General features: G+C 42.4%; 1 protein-coding gene across 7 annotated transcripts in view; it reads left to right on the top strand.

The window, feature by feature from the left end:
* The window catches only part of PDE3B (phosphodiesterase 3B), a 281,272-nt gene that overhangs the window by 55,667 nt on the left and 207,662 nt on the right, over window positions 1-17,943 (top strand). The gene's annotated exons all lie outside the window — the stretch shown is intronic.

Here is a 17,943-nt window from a genome sequence, read left to right on the forward strand (position 1 = left end):
AGTCCGGTTCTCCTCTCTAATATCCAAAGTCCCTCTTTCTATAAAAATAAGGTACTGCTCCTTAGTTAAGGAGTTAAGGGAACTTACCCCAGTATGATATTTCCATAATCAAAACAAATGGTGCAGGGCACTTTAAAAATGGTCTGGTCCTGTCTAGATAGATGTCTAATCCTCTTCTGACACCCAGATTATGGAAAACAGCTTCCTCTTTGTAGTGATGAGGTTTTTGGGAAAAAAGACAATTAGATGGTCTGGTAAAATGAAACTAAGGGATATCTTGAGTAGAAAATTGGGGACATAGCTGTAATGAAACTTTTCCCTTGAAGTAGCTCTATTTGTAGGTGGACACTGACCTGACAAACAATTGTTCTAGACAAGTTACTAACAGGAAATGCATATGCTGTAGTCAGAAAAAAGAAAAAAAATTCCCCAAGGAAGAATGCAGAAAATTAGCACAAATGTATAGAAACAAAATCAGAAGGCTGCAGCCCAAAATAAGTTATATTAAGCAAGGGATATGAAAGACAATAGGTTTCAAAAATGCATTCAGTGCAAGAGACAGATAAAGGTAATAGTAGGTCCATTACTAAAACGGGATTGGAAAGCTAATAATGGACAACACCCAAAAGGCATTAAATGCCTCTGTCTATTTTGCTTCAGGCTTCATTAAAAAGGTTAGTTGTGACCAGCTATTTAACACAGTGAATAGAATACAAGAGAGACAGAAAAGAAACTAGAACAGGGAAAGAGTATGTAGAAGAATATTTAGATTAGATATATTCTAGTAGGCAGGGTCTGATGAAATTTATCCCAGGGCATTTAATGAATTAGCTGAAGCAATCTTGGGATCTTTAGCACTCTTCTTTGAGATCTGATGGAGGGTAGGTGAGGTCCCGTCTGACTGGAGAAGGGCAAACATAGCATTAGCTTATTTTTGTTCTCATTTTCTAAGATAGAGAAATGTGGTCTAAAATGAAAATATTTTAAGGTGGGTGCACAATTTCTTGAAAGACATTATTCAGTAGTTATCAAGGTTTGCTGCCAGACTGAGAGGGTGTATCTGGTGTGATCTGAGGTCTCTCCTGGGTGTGTTACTAATCAGTGTTTTCAGTAATTACTTGAATAATGGGTTAGAGAGCATGCTTATAAAAATTTACATATTATATCAAGCGTGAAAAGGTTGCAAAACTTTGGAGGACAGGACTAGAATTCAAAATGACCCTGATTAATTGGAGTATTAGTTTGAATTCAGAAGAAAATAAAGACAAGTGTAAAGTAATAAACGTGGAAGGAAGAAATTAAATGCAAAATGGGGAATCAGACAGTAGTATTGCAAAAAGGACTCTTGGTGGATTGTAGTGGATAACAAATTGAGTATGAGCCAACAATGTGATGTAGATGTTTAAAAGGCTAATGTAATTCTGAGATGTAGTAGTCAAGAATGTCATTTCTAAGATATGATAAATAGTTGTTCCTCTGTACTCAGTATTTTTGAGGCCTTATCTTGAATTTTATGCTCTTGTTCAGTTATGGGTCCCACTTTTTAGCTAAGATGTGGACAAATTGGGGAGAGTCCAGAGAAGAGCAACAGAGGTACCTCAGGAGAACTTGTGTCAGACAATGATGTTCATCAAGCCAATGTTCCCCTAAGGCAGGGGTGGCCAACCCGTTAAAGATGAAGAGGCAAAATAGCAGTGGATAGAGTACGAAGAGCCAAATATTATATATTTATTTTTCTATATCTATATATAGTACACAAATATAGTGATAAAAATAACATTACAGAACATTTTGGACAAGAGCCACTTTCAGTGGGTTGAAACTGGAGGTGCGGGGTCTAGGGTGGGAATGAAGGATTTGGGTATGGGAAGGGGTGAAATGTGCAAGCTCTGGGAGGGAATTTGGGTGCAGGAGGAAGTAGAGAAGAGGATGCTGTCTCAATAAGGGGGATCAAGGCTGGAGAAAGTTGGGATCAAGTGGAGGGTTGGGGTGTTGAGCAAGCCGCAGGCTTGTGGCTGTGAGGATGCCTGAGTTTGTAGATGAGAGGCTCAGGACGGGGTTCCAGTGTATGATAGGCTCAGGTTTGGAGTCTGGGATGTGTGCAGGAGTGTTATGATGCTGCAGCCAGATGGGGGCTTGGCCCCAATTGGGGGCTTGTTGGGCAGACTTCATTTTTAAATAAAATATGTCAAACACAAAATGTTTCAGCATTGTCTTTATTTATGAGAGGGACGGGGAACCTATTTTGAGTCAGGGGTCACTGACCCATGGAGAAGTCAGTTGGGACTACACAAGTGATGTGGAAAAAAAAACTGCTCCAAAACCCCTCAAGCCTCACTAATGTAGCCCCAACTGTGCTGGTGGGGACAGGGGACAGGGTGCTGGTGGGAGCAAGGTACTTGTGGGGGGAGGTCTGGCCACGGGGCAGGGACAGAGACAGTTGGGGCCAGTACCTGGGGATCCTGCAGTGGTGCACCAGGTCTGGGGTCTCCAGGAAGCATGTGCAATGCTTCCCCCTCGCCCAAACAGCTGGCACGTTTCCTGAACAGCCGGGTCTGTGGTGCACTGGTGATTCCCTTCCCCTGCTGTCTGCCTGCGGGGCGAGTGGAGTGAGAGTCCTGGGACTGTGCCAACTCCAACTGCTCAGGAAACACGTGAATGCTCCCCGCAACAGCCTCGTGCTTCCTGAGGAGTTGGAGCTGGTGCATTCCCGGGACTCCTTCTCCCCCCTCCCTTTCCCTGTGCAGGAAGGCAGCATGGTGAAGGAAGTCACTAGTGCACCACAGACCTGGCTTTTCAGGCAGTGCGCTGGCTGTTTGGGGAGGGGAAGTGCAGCTCGTGTACTTCCTGAAACCCTGGACGTGGTGCGCAGCTGCGGGACTGCACTCCTTCAGCTGTGCACCCGAGGAAGGTCCTCACTCACCTTGCCCTTGTTATGGCCCTGCTCCCAGCTTGCCACTATGCATCATGTGACCTGTGCGTTCTGGTCCCACCCCAGCCCGGTGCCCCCTACTGTGGTGCCCAGGGGCAACTGCCTCCCCTGCTCTCCGCTCACTACGCCTCTGAGAGTGCTGGTCAGGGCTGGGGCAGGGTACTGGTGGGGGTCTGGCCAGCCAGGGGAGGGGACAGAGACAGCTCGGCCAGTATTTGGGGATTCTGGGTCTCAGGAAGCCTGCAGGCTGCTCTTCCCCTCCCCTCTCCTTCCTTCCCCTAAACAGCTGGTGTGCTTCCTGAAACGCTGTGTCTGTTGCTCCTTGGGAGACTTTCTTTTCCCTGGTGTGTGTGTGTGTGTGTGTGTGTGTGTGTGTGTGTGTGTGTGTGTGTGTGTGTACTGACTCGCTCACTTCCAGGACTGCACGCCAGCGCCAACTCCTTAGGAAGCGCACACTCTTCTGCTCCCCACAACAGCCACGTGTTTCCTGAGAGGTTAGAGCTGGCATGCAGTCCTGGGATTCCTACTCCCTCCCTCCCTGTGCGGGCAGTCAGCAGGGAGAAAAGTTCCCGGCGGCGCGACAGACCCGGCATTTCAGGAAGTGCACTCCCTATTTAGGGGAGGGGAAGAGCAGCCCGTGAGCTTCTTGAGATGCAGGATCTGACTCGTAGCTGTGGGACTGTCCCCCCCCCCCCCCCACACACACTGCAGGAAGCTGGCACGCTATTTCCATTTTCAATGGAAAAGCATCTGTGTGGGCTGCTTCTTGGGGGTGGGAAGGAATGGGGGTGGGGGTCCCAGAATGCCTTGCGATCAACTGGCTGTGCCCCTGTCACAAAATAGTTTTTGATGAAGTTGTTGGATTTGAATTTTTCTTTACATTTTATATTGGAGGATAAAGCTGAAAGCTCACATTCTAAAATTGATGGCTTCTCCTTTAGAAAAATACAAAATCACAAAAACGTGTACAAGAGGCCCCCGACTTGCGACACGATTGTTTCTGGGGGAAGCGTTGCAAGTTGGGGCGTCATAACTCAAACCCCCATTTATGATAGGCGCTGTGAGCCGTCGTTAATGCGGGCTGAAAATGTAAGTTGGAGGATTTCAACCGCTTCCGTACTTACAAAAATGGTTGTAAGTGAGGCGTGTCAGAATGTGGGCAGTTGCAAGTCGGGGGCCTCCTGTATTACATTACTCATGGTGGAGCAATCACTGCAAGGTATTTAGGCAGATCAACATTCTTTGAAAATTTAATGAACTTTTTAAGAAAAGAGCTTTTGAAGATTTTGTTTGTAGTTTTACAGTTGTTACCCAAAGCTATGGTCAAGACTGCATATTACCATTCATTCTGAATTATAAATACAGTTTCAGCATTGCCACTCTTGCACCAAATACTGTTCCTTAGCGACTGCTTACATCAGTGGGTGCTGCTCAAGACCGAGCGTGTTTTTATCTGCTGAGAGCAGAGTCTTGGAGAAGAGGAAAATATGAAGCTCAGTTACTCCTAGGAGATTTATTCTTTTAATTACCATACTTAGTTTGCAATACCAAGTATTATTAATATTTGCTAAATTTTATTTTGAAAGTATTTTTTGCATCTTCCACTATCTGCACTCTCTCTTTTAGTTAGCAGAAGAACATAATTAAAAGGAATTCTGGTTATCTACTGTTGTTTTAACAAGGTTGGTTGTCTTAAAGTTATTTTGCTTTTGTAATACAGTAAATCCTCATTTAACACTATAGATGCATTTCTGAAAATGTTTGTGCTAAGCGAAAATGTGCTATGTGGAGTCAATTTTCCCATTAAAAATAATGGAAAAGATGGGGGTTGCATTTCAGGTGGTGGTGGCAAAGTCAATTTTTTGTTGGTGCTGGGTCATCAACATTAACATTAGATATCTAGCAACACAAGTCACCGCGGTTTGTTAAAATACAAAGATAAACACGTGAGTGAGCGGAGGAGCAATGTGACCACGTGTATTACCACTGTTTTCACCAGCTTGTACTGCCGCATGAAGTAGTTTGCCACTTGATTATTTTTGTGTTATTTTGGGGATGGTCGTGTTATTTGAATAACGTTCCCTAAAAAAAAATCATGCTATTGAGAAAATGTGTTTAGCGGGCATGTGTTAAATGAGTAATTACTGTACAGTGAGAATGATCTCTCAAAAGGAGTGTAAATTTATTTTCAGAGAGTTGTTACAGACTGCCCAAGATCTGAAACAATTGTTTGTGCTAATGTAATGCTGACAGGAGGAATCGAACCTGAGCTTTGTGCATGAACCTCTACTGCAGGAGCTAAAAGACGCTGGCTATTAGCTGAGGTAGTAGAGCAGACTCATTATTTTCTCTGCAAGTGGTCTTAGTGCCGCTAGCTGGGACAGTACACCATACCCAGCAAGTTTGTGAGTTACACTAGAAATATATGCTGGCAAAAATTGATGCATAAAAGGCTTCTGTCCTGCACTCTGAAATATTTCTACTAGATATTGTGGCTACTTAGAATATGGGCTTATAGTTGTATTTTTTTAAAAAGGCACATGCACAAAAAGAACCTAAACCCAAATTTTAGCGAATAAGATTAGTCCCCATTTTTTTTAAACACAGTATTCACTATTATTGCAGTGATCTGAAAAGAAGCACGTTTTCCCTTGTGGAATTTTTTTCTGAATGTTGATTTCCTGTAGTTTGTCATCTTGTGCTGTAGAAGGACGATTATGTCCCTTTTTTCTGTCAGTCAGGCAGATGGTTCCCATTCAGGATCCAGGAAATTTCTTTCCTGTCTTGGAACCTTCTGAGTTCTGTGCAGGCAAATTTCTAGTAGGGATGTTAACTATCATGTTTTTGTGTAAACGTGTACCTGCTTGAAATTCAGTGGTTACAAGTTTGCATGTGGGCAGGCAGAGAGGAAGAGGAGGGAGGCAGTGTTCTCAGGGAGCTGGTTTTCAAGCTGTCTCCCAACAAGCATCTCTTTCCCCCCCTCCCCCGCTATCTCTGCTAAAGAAGCAGATCCACAGGAGATGACACACACGGGGAGCTGGCTTGAAAGGCATAGTGGTTCTCACTTGTTCCCCCTACCCTGGCACTACACACAGAGACAGCAGCGGGGGAGGGAGGAGCCTCAGCATAGCTGGTGCTTGTGAGGAGCCGGCTTTTAAGTTGGCTTCCCCCAATCACTGGCTCCCACCTACCCACCCCCTGATGCATCTGTGGTAGACAGCAAGGGGGAGGGAGGTGGGGAAGTGTGTATGTGTAGTTATTAGGATTAGCTGATAAGCCCAGGCTTAGTCCATCCCTGATTCCTAGTTGTTTCTTGGTTAGCAACTGAAAAGCAGCTGGTGTTCTAGGCTAAGGTGCTATCTTGTGATCTTTTTGTCCTATCTCAGTCTTCAGGATGAAAAAGTAGGAAAAGGAGTTAGGAAAAATGCAACTCCATTCTCCAGATTTTGGTTACAGGTTGCACAGCGCACATTCTCCAGATTTTGATTACATGCCCACAATGACTGGGAGTGACCAGTAGGACAGGCTGCCACTAGGGCAAGCAGAAGAAGGACAAGAAAGAAGCAGCAATCATCCTGAATTTCTTTCAGGCTGGTTTTAATAAGAGTTCAACAACTAGGCTCTTTTTTTGGATCTAGGTTTCAGGTTTTACTACTTCATAGGATTAGGTAGAGTGGTTTCCTGTATCATCTGTAAATTGTATATATGTATCTTACTAGTGCCACATATAAAGAAATCTCAGTGTAGTGCTAAAATGTATGTTTGCATGATTTTGTATATGTGTGGCCTTTCCCTTTGTCTTCTCATAGGAAGTCTGTCTTGGTAGTTATTGCCTATTTTTTCCTGCAGAGTTGAGAAACTTTGTGCCCTTTCTTGTGGGTTACCTAATTGTGAGGGTTTTTGTTTTGTTTTTTTCATCCCAGAAAAAGATGGCCCTTCATAACCAGTCCCAAATTGTGAGCTTCTCGTGACCACTCCTATCTTGCTTGGTGATTCCATAAATGAAGATGCAATATTTAGATTCATACTCCCATGGTGGATATTCTGCATCCAGCATTCCTATTCAGCACTGAAATCTCATGACGACTTGTGCTTCAGGCCCACTTTACTAGCTCAATTGTTGACAAATCCCCAGTGGCTCAATTGTGTTAGGCTGCTACTTAGAAAAAATATGCACAGAGCAATATTCACTTCCCCCTGGATTTCACTGTATTGCCTAATGCAGCATTTGGACAGAAATAATTTAAGAAAAAGGGCATAGTACTAAATCTGCATTTCATCTGTACCTTTTCCCCCTGTTTCTCATCCCCATCTCAGGTCAACAACTATTAGGCTTCCTAATCTGAACTATCTAGTCCGTGCCGCGTGTAGCCGCGCGGCACGGGGTTCGCATTAGCCGGCTTTTAAAAATGGCGGCGCCGGCTTTATGCTAATGAAGCCCGGGAAATTCAAATCCCAGGCTTCATTAGCAAGTTCGGTATGCATACATTACCCCCCTAGTTCGAACTGGGGGGGTAGTGTAGACATACCCTTATTCATTTTCTCCATACCTATCATGCTTTTATAGACCTCTATCATATCCCCCCCTTAGTTTCTTCTTTTCTAAGCTGAAAAGTCCCAATATTTTTAATCGCTCTTCATATGGCACCTGTTCCAGACCCCTGATAATTTCTGTTGTTCTTTTCTGAACCTTTTCCAATGTCAGTATATCTTTTTTTGAGATGAGCCAACCACATTTGTATGTAGTATTCAAGATGTGGGCATCCCAGGGTTTTATATAGAGACAATTAGATGTTCTCAGTTTTATTCTCTATGCTTTTTTAATGATTCCTAACATTGTTTGCTTTTTTGACTGCTGTTTCACATTGAGTGTATGTTTTCAGAGAACTATCTGCAATGACTCCAAGATGGCTCTCTTGAGTAGGTATAGCAAAATTAGTCTCCATCATATTATATGTAGAGTTTGGATTATTTTTCCAATCTGCATTACTTTACAGTTCTCAACATTAAATTTCACTTGCCATTTTGTTGCCCAATCACTTAGCTTGGTGAAATCTTATTGAAGCTCTTCATAGTATGCTTTGGTTTTAACTATCTTGAGCAGTTTAGTGTCATCTGTAAATTTTGCCACCTCATTGTTTATTCCTTTCTCCAGATCATTTATAAATAGGTTGAATAGGATTGGTTCCAGTACGGACCCTTGGGGGACACTACTAGTTACCTTTTAACATTTATTCCTACCCTTTGTTACCTATCTTTCAACAAATTATTAATCCAAGAGAGGACCCTCCCTCTTAACCGATGACAACTTATGTTACTTAAGAGCCTTTGGTGAGGGACCTTGTCAAAGGGTTTCTGGAAATTTCAGTACGCTATATCTACTGATTTCTCCCTTGTCCATGTTTGTTGACCCTCTCGAACAACTCTAGTAGATTAGTAAGGCATGATTTCCCTTTACAGAAACCACGTTGACTTTTCCCCAACAAATTATGTTAGTCCAGATGTCAGAAGATTTTATTCTTTACTGTAGTTTCCACTAATTTGCCTAGTACTGACGTTAGACTTACTGGTCTGTAATTGCCAGGATTATCTCTAGAGCCCTTTTTAAAATATTGGCATCACATTAGCTAACTTCCAGTCATTAGGTACAGAGGCTGATTTAAAAGAGAGGTTACAATCCACACTTAATAGTTCCACAATTTTACATTTGAATTCTTTCAAAACCATTGGGTGAATGTCATCTGGTCCCGGTGACTTGTTACTGTTAAGCTTATCAGTTTGATCCATAACCTCCTCCACTTCAATTTGGGGCAGTTTCTCAGATTTGTTGCCTAAAAAGAATGGCTCAAGTTTGGTAATCTCCCTTACATTCTCAGCCATGAGGACCGAAGCAAAGAATTCATTTAGTTTCTCCCCAATGACTTTATCGTCTTTGAATGTGTCTTTGGCACCTCGATCGTCCAGGGGTTCCACAGGTTGTTTAGCAGGCTTTCTGCTTCTGAAGTACTTAAAAACGTTTTGGTATTAATTTGTGATTTTTTTTGGCTAGCTGGTCTTCAAATTCCTTTTTGGCTTTTCTTTTTATATTTTTACACGTAATTTTTTATAGAGTTTTAGTAAACTATAGTAAAGAATAAAATCGTCAGTTACGTAGATCAACATAATTTGTTCCTTTCTATTTTCCTTACTGGTATTTAAGTTCCACTGTTTAAATGATGTCTTTTTATTTCTTACTGCTTCTTTTACTAGTTTGGTAAGCCATGGTGATACTTTTTTGGTTCTCTTATTGTGTTTTTAATGGGGGTATACATAGTTGGGTCTACATTATGATGCCTTTGGAAAGTTTTCAGGCAGCTTGCAGTGATTTTACTTTTGTGACTGTACCTTCTAATTTCTGTTTTCCTATCCTCATTTTTGTGTAGTTCCTCTTTCTGAAATTAAATACCACAGTGTTGGGCTGCTGAGGTGTTTTTCACACCACAGATGGGCAGCTGTTTGACGGTTTTGTTGCCTGTGTGGGAAAGGGCTCCAGTTGTGAGCTTTAAGTAACTCTTGTTTTGAGCAGTTCACCCTGAATAGACTTCCTCAGAGGTGCCTAGACCTGACCTGGTATATTACACTTGTGGGCACACTCCACACTCCTCCCCGGCCTTCCTCTGTAACATGCCCATCAGGGACCTTTGTAGAGCAGCAACATGGGCCTTTACAAACACCTTTACAAAGCATTATGCTATAGACACTTACGCTTCACAGTATACTGCATTTGGAATGGCAGTCTTCTCCACTGTCCACTGGGGAGGTCCGAAGCCCCTCCTTCCAAATGCTCAGGGTACTGCTCCATAGTCACGTACAGTGGAGTGCCCAAAAGGACACTCCTCAAAGAAGAATAGTGAGATTACTCACCTTGTTCAGTAACTGGTGTTCTTTGAGATGTGTGTCCATGTGGGCCCTTCACAACCCTCCCTCCTTCCCTCTGCTACAGAGCTGTAACATCTCTCTGCAGTGGAGAAGGAACTGGAAAACAGTTGTTGGCATATTCACTGTGGCGTGAGCAAGCACCCAGGGGGATACTGCTGCTAAATAGTTCTGATTATAAGTGCAGGAGCACCAAGATGCCTACAGTGAGCCTCTAGGGAGGGAGATTCCACCACCTCCCTAAGGAACCCATTCCAGTGCTTTCTCACTCCCCTAGAGAAATAGTTTTTCTGAATATCCAACCTAGACCTCCCCCACTCCAACTTGGGACCCTTTCTCCCTGTTCTGCCATCCATCACTACTGAGAACAGCCTCTCTCCATTCTCTTTGGACCCCCCTTTCAGGTAGTTGAAGTCTGCTATCAAATCCCCCCCACTTTTCTTCTGCAGACTAAATAAGCCCAAATCCCTCAGCCTCTCCTTGTAAGGCATGTGCTCCAGCCTCCTCATCATTTTGGTTGCCCTCCACTGAACCCTCTTCAGTATGTCCACATCCTTTCTGTAGTTTGGGGGGGGGGGGGCACTGTTAGGGTTAGAGTGCAATACTCCCGGTGTGGCCTCATTGGTTCTGAACAAAGAGGAATAATAATTTCTCTAGATCTGCTGGAAATGCTCCCCCTAATGTACTGTAATATGCCCTTAGCCTTCTTGGCTACAAGGGTACACTGTTGACTTATATCCAGCTTCTCATCCACTGTAATCTCCAGGTTCTTTTCTGCAGAACTTCTGCTTAGCCATTCGGTCCCCAGCCTGTAACAATGCTTGGGATTCTTTTGACCCAAGTGCAGGACTCTGCACTTGTCCTTGTTGAACCTCATCAGATTTCTTTTGGCCCACTCCTCCAGTTTGTCTAGGTCACTCTGGTCTCTATCCATATTCTCCAGAGTATCTACCTCTCCCCCTAGCTTAATGTCATCCGCAGACTTGCTGATGGTGCAATTCACCCCTTTATACAGGTTGTTAATAAACATGTTTAACAAAACCGGCCCTAGAACCGATCCTTGGGGCACTCTGCTTGAAACTGACTGCCAGCCAGACATCGAGCCGTTGATCACTACCCAATGGGCCTGTCAATCTAGCCAGCTTTCTAGCTACCTTACAGTTCATTTATCCAATCCATACTTCCTTAACTTGCTGACAAGCATATTGTGGGAGACCATATCAAAAGCTTTGCTCAAGGCAAGGTATATCAGCACATCCACTGTCTTCCCCACGTCTACAGAGCCAGTTACCTCATCATAGAAGCTAATCAGGTTGGTCAGGCATGACTTGCCCTTTGTGAATCCATGTTGACTCTTCCTGATCACTTTCCCCTCTTGCAAGTGCTTTAGAATGGATTCCTTGAGGATCCCCTCCATGATTTTTCCAGGGACTGAGGTAAGGCTGACTGGTCTGTAGTTTTCTGGATTTGTCCTTGTTCCCTTTTTTAAAGATGGGCACTACATTTACCTTTTTCTGGGACCTCTCCCAATCTCCACAAGTTTTCAAAGATAATGGCCAAAGACTCTGCAATGACATTTGCCAACTCCCTCAGTACCCTTGGATGCATTAAATCCAGACCCATGGATTTGTGTATGTCTAGCTTCTTTAAATAGTTCTTAACCTGTTCTTTCTCCAGTGAGGATTGTCCATCTCCTTCCCATACTGTGTTGCCTAGTGCAGCAGTCTGAGAGCTGACCTTGTCTGTGAAGACAGAGGCAGAAAAAAGCTTTGAGTAAAGCCATCTGTCCAAATGTCCACTTCTTATAAGCTTCCTTTTTGTGTTTAAGCTCGCCAAGGATTTCCCTGGTAAGCCAATCTGGTTGCCTACCATATTTGCTTTCCTTACTGCGCTTTGGGATTGTTTGTTCCTGTTCAATAAGGCTTCTTTAAAATACTGCCAGCTCTCCTGTACTCCTTTCTCCTTCATGTTAGCATCATCCCAGAGAATCCTGCCCATCAGTTGTCTGAGGGAGTCAAAGTCTGCTTTTCTGAAGTCCAGGTTGTGTATTTTGCTGCTCTACTTTCTTCCTTTTGTCAGGATCCTGAAATCTACCACCTCATGATCACTATTGCCCAGTGCTGATTTTTTGATGAATAATAATGTTTTTCTGTGCTTGTTTTTATATTAGAAATTAATGTATTTTGTAGATTGGAGCATTTACCATATAAAATCTAAAAAGCTAGTGAAATTATATCCCAGGGTTTAAGAGAATAAATGTCCTTAGTTTGCGAGAACTAATTTTTAGTGAGATTTTTAAAAATGTGAGGTTTTTTTAACATGTATTTAATTTCAGTGTCTAATTAATATTTTGGAGAAAAGAAGCCTTTGTTAAAAATTCCGTACACCCACTACTTACTTTAAAGAAGTGAGAACATATACATTATATGAGATCCCCCGAAGTCCTCTAGTAAAGTGAACGAAAACCAGATTTTTCACTTTAGAAATACGGAGAATCTCAAAAAAAGATAGTAAAAGTTTTTTAAAAATTGGATATGACAGGAAATAAGCCTAATTTTTAAAGACTCCTTTTATGGTCTCTTTTAGCAGAAGATGGCAGCTCAGTAAAAGTGTTAATTTTTATCTTTAATGTCAACTTTTTAGATTATAATTTTTTGAGGGAAGGGAAATGTGTGTCTTCAGATGTGTCATTGTGCCTTTCACAATGAGGCCTCTATCTTTTTTGGTTCATCCAGGCTCTACCATATTATAATTATTAAAATAATTACAAAGGAAAACAAGAATGACATGGTTTATTAAATTCCTACAATGTCTGCTACTCTTTGATTAAAAGTGTACATTTGTATTAGTTAATTGGTTGCTTGCCGTTTCTGCATGTCTCATTGGTTTCTTTATAAGATCCTATATTTTACTTGTTCTGTAAGTTATGTCTCATGGTGCAGCAAATATTCAAATAGAAGTATATAATATAGATTAATTGATGATGTTTTTATCGGAAAGATTATCTTGTTAATGGATGGTCATTCAGGACACCAGAGAGTGAGTCAGGTGCTACAGCTGTATGAATTTATGCTCAAAGAAGAGTGAGAGGGTTTGATTTTTCTAGACCTGCTACACATCTAAGAGCTGTTGTTTGCATACACCTTAACAAGGTCCTCCTTCCTCAGGAATGAATAGCATAGCCGCTACTATAGCATTACATCTACTTTATTTGCATTTGCTGATGATTGTTCATTGTAATAGAATGTTGTTCCTATTTCCAAGTTTGAATTTTGGCTTTTGTTGTGTCTTTTGAGGCATGATTGAGAATTATAATGGTTATTTGAATGTGCCTCTGTGGCTTTTTCTGGAAGTACATCAACCAAATTTGAATTTTCAGAGGATTTAACGTCAGGGATTTTTTTTAATTATAACAATCTTGGCATTAATTAACATATCCACCTAAAACCTTAACATTCTTTTCATGAATTCTTTGGTTTGGGAATTTTCAGTTTATAGTTAGATTTTATCTACTGGAGAAGAACCTTATTCCTGTGTGTGGAAGCATTCAATAGAGGAGCCAGGCCTACCTACACAGATCACATAAATGAGGAGGAGTAGGATTCCTTATTGCAGACCTCAGGAGGCCTGTATCATGGGGGACTGCATAACAAGCAGCAATGTGCCCCACTCCCTTGTTTACCTGATCTTTTAGGATATGTGAAATTCTTTACAATTGCATCCCAACTCCATCTGCCTTCTGCTGCTCCCTTATCTAGTCTGTAGTGCTGTGACAAACTAACAGCATTCATAACTAAACATGCCATAACAATATTAATATTTTAAAAATTAATAACTTTTGAAATAAGAATTCAGTCAGTTCAACATTGGTCCTACTGTTACCAGCAAAGGCGCACTAGTAAACTAAATTTTGTGAGGGGCCAAATAGATGGAAAATGCCTTTGTCCCAGAAGGTGGTCCAACCTGGAAACCACTGTATCTATCACCGGCGGATTTCTCCAGTCTGAAATACACAGACACGAATGTCAAATTTAAAAGATTTATTGAATATAACAGATAACAACATACAGAATAACCTAAGAATGCAACACTGCATAAACCAACCTCTCACCCCAGAAGTGATAGAAGATAGCACAGAATAAAAGGAGGAACACTATACTCAGTCTGTTCTAGAGGTAGATGGTAGATGACAGCTGAGGCTCAGGACCTTCAACCCATTGGCTTAGGCAGCCTTGGGGGAGGAACACTGAGGAGTCCAATTGATATTGTTCTGTCAATGGTGTGACAGCACGTGAGTAGCACACACCCACCCGATGGAAATGATAGTTCTTAGCTCCGGGGTTAAGGGCTTTCGCCACAATAATTGGAGTGAAACTAGGTGGTATGCTTGGTTCAGTGGTGCAGGTAGCTGAAGCCCACAACACTGGGCAATTGCCACAGTGGTGAACTGAAGCACCCTGTAAACAGCTGGGATGGTGGTCTGTCCCGAAGTAGGTCCCGTCCTTCACCACAGTCCTTGGGAACCGCAAGCTGCTGATGAACAGGAACCAACAAACTGAAGGAACGAACCAAAGGAATGAACCCGATCTCTTCAGGGGCCTGAGCTTATAAAGATCCCAAGGCGGGAAAACAGCAGGAGTGTCTCCAGTGCACAAGGTGCGGTGTCAGGTACAAACTAGCGTTCCTGGTGCAGACTTTAGTGCCGTGTGCAGAGCAACAGTGCTGTGTGCACAGCCATGTGCTGTGTGCAGATGATGGTTTTGGCAGCAAAAAGGTCTTTCAGTCCTTCAGTTTCATTTTGATTTCTGTGTGAAATCCAAGACTCCATTTTGATTTCGGTGTCCTTATGATTGTAAATGTCCTTGATCTTAATATACTAAGTTACTGTCAACACTATGATCTCTGGATAGCCTAGAATCCCCTGGGATGTTAACATGAAGGGGAAAGGAGTCCAGGACAGCTGGCAGTATTTTAAAGAAGCTTTATTGAAGGCACAGAAAGAAACCATCCCGACGTGTAGCAAGAGAGGCAAACATGGTAGGAGACCGGATTGGCTTACAGGGGAAATCCTTGGTGAACTTAAGCACAAAAAGGAAGCTTACAAAATTGGAAACTTGGACAAATGACCAGGGAGGAGTTTAAAGGTATAGCTAGAGAATGCTGGGGTGTTATCAGGAAGGCGAAAGCGCAAATGGAATTGTGACTGGCTAAGGATGTGAAGGATAACAAGAAATGTTTCTACAGGCATGTTAACAAGAACAAGGTGATCAGAGAGGGTGTGCGGCCCCTAATGGATGAAGGAGGTAACCTAGTGTCATGATGTGGGGAAAGCTGAAGTACTCAATGCTTTCTTTGCCTCTGTATTCACGGACAAGGTCGGCTCCTGGACTTTTGTGCTAAGTGACGTAAGATGGGATGAAGATGGACAGCCCGTGGTGGGTAAAGAACAGGTTAGGAACTATTTAGAAAAGCTAAATGTACATAAATCCATGGGTCTGGACTTAGTGCATCCGAGGGTACTGAGGGAGTTGGCAAATGTCATTGAGGAGCCTTTGGCTATTGTCTTTGAAAAGTCGTGGAGATCGGGAGAAATCCCGGATGATTGGACTAAGGCAAATGCAGTGCCCATCTTCAAAAAAGGGAAGAAGGACGATCCAGGAAACTATAGGCCGGTCAGTCTTATCTCGGTTCTTGCAAAAATCATGGAAGGGATCCTTAAGGAATCCATTTTGAGGCACTTGGATGAGAGGAAAGTGATTAGGAATAGTCAGCATGGATTCACAAAGGGCAAGTCGTGCCTGACCAATCTGATTAGCTTCTATGATGAGGTAACTGGCTCGGTGGACATGGGGAAGTCAGTGGATGTTATATATCTCGACTTTAGCAAGGCTTTTGATACGGTCTCCCACAATATTCTTGCCAGCAAGTTAAGGGAATGTGGATTGGATAAATGGACGGTAAGATGGATAGAAAGATGGCTAGAAGGCCGGGCCCAGCGGGTAGTGATCAATGGCTCGATGTCAGGATGGCAGTCGGTTTCTAGTGGAGTGCCCCAAGGTTTGGTTCTAGGACCGGTTTTGTTCAATATCTTTATTAATGATCTGGATGGAGGGGATGGATTGCACCCTCAGCAAGTTTGCGGATGACACTAAGCTGGGGGGAGAGGTAGATACGCTTAAGGGCAGAGATAGGGTCCAGAATGACTTAGACCAATTGGAGGATTGGGCCACAAAAAATCTGATGAGGTTCAACAAGGACAAGTGCAGAGTCCTGCACTTGGGACGGAAGAATCACAAGCATAGTTACGAGCTGGGGACCAACCAGTTAAGTAGTAGTTCTGCAGAAAAGGACCTGGGGGTTACAGTGGATGAGAAGCTGGATATGAGTCAACAGTGTGCCCTTGTAGCCAAGAAGGCTAATGGCATATTAGGTTGCATTAAGAGGAGCATTGCCAGCAGATCCAAAGATGTCATTATTCCCCTTTATTCGGCTTTGGTGAGGCCACATCTGGAGTATTGTGTCCAGTTCTGGGTCCCCCACTACAAAAAGAATGTGGACGCATTGGAGAGGATCCAGTGGAGGGCAACCAAAATGATTAGGGGGCTGGAGCGCATGACTTATGAGGAGAGGCTGAGGGACTTGGGTCTGTTTAGTCTGCAGAAGCGAAGAGTGAGGGGGGATTTGATAGCAGCCTTCAACTTCCTGAAGGGAGGTTCCAAAGAGGATGGAGAGAGGCTGTTCTCAGTAGTGACAGATGGTAGAACAAGGAGCAATGGTCTCAAGTTGTGGTGGGAGAGGTCCGGGTTGGATATTAGGAAAAACTATTTCACTAGGAGGGTGGTGAAGCACTGGAATGGGTTACCTAGGGAAGTAGTGGAGTCTCCATCCCTAGAGGTGTTTAAGTCTCGGCTTGACAAAGCCCTGGCCGGGTTGATTTAGTTGGAATTGGTCCTGCCTAGAGCAGGGGGCTGGACTTAATGACCTTCTGAGGTCTCTTCCAGTTCTATGATTCTATGAAACTAAGTTTTAACTATCCTATTTTTGTCATCTCTAAAAGAGAAAAAGAGAATTTAGAAGCCTTTTTGAATTTTTAATTTTAAATCTCTACTTTTAATGTCATAATTCAGAAACTCTGTTAGCCATAGGACTTCAAATCTATCAGAAATGCTCACCGTTGGCCCACACCTACCCTATCAATGTTGAGGCTACTCTTTTTTTTTTTTTTTTTTTTTTTTTGTAAATTTTGTGAGAAACTTATCATGGAAACTTAGTTTTGTCTTTAACCATATAGAAGCAGTTGCCATTCAGTAGTATTGTACCTAGAACATTTTTACAGAAAACATTTTTGAATCATATTAGTAGTGTGTGTTTTACTGATTAAACTTTTTTCCTATTTTATAATTAGAATAGAGTTGTTCTTATTCTTTTAAATCTAGCAACATACTCCCCCGGGGGGTTGAAATCTTCCAGCTAACATGTTAAAGTGCAAATTGTCCTGTCTATACTAGTGTTTAACCCATTTTAAAAATATACTTTTTTTTTTTTTTTTAAGGAAGACAAGACCATAGCAACTGAAGCAGGTTCAATCGTCTTTAAATGTTAAGAGTGGTAAAATAAAAGTGGGGAACAATTACTGGTTCTTTACTGGTTCAGAATTAGGGAACATAAACTTTGCTAATTGCCAGAGCACTAGGATTGCCAGGTGTCCGGTTTTGAACCGGACAGTCCAGTATTTGAGCTTTTTGTTTGGAAAACAAATTGAGAAAATATAAATGTCTGGTATTTTCTAAATAAGATGTAATGTAGATTGTGATGTAATGTCAAGTTTGTTCGGTATTTTTGTTGAAACTATCTGGCAAACCTGCAGAGCAGTACCATTAATTGGTTAACATTATCAGAGATGGATTTCGGCAACTAGCAAGGGAAGCTTCCTCTATTCAAAAAAGAAAGTTAATAATGCAGTTAATACAGTACAGTTGCCAACATCCACTCTCAGCATGAACCTTGCTTGCTGACGGCCAAAAAATAATGTTGGTTGTCTTCCAGTTTGCAATTGAAAAGGGGTTTTTATCGTTATAGCGTTTTATTATTTAAAT

Source organism: Pelodiscus sinensis, chromosome 4, assembly GCF_049634645.1.
Source record: "Pelodiscus sinensis isolate JC-2024 chromosome 4, ASM4963464v1, whole genome shotgun sequence".
Lineage (NCBI taxonomy): Eukaryota > Metazoa > Chordata > Testudines > Trionychidae > Pelodiscus > Pelodiscus sinensis.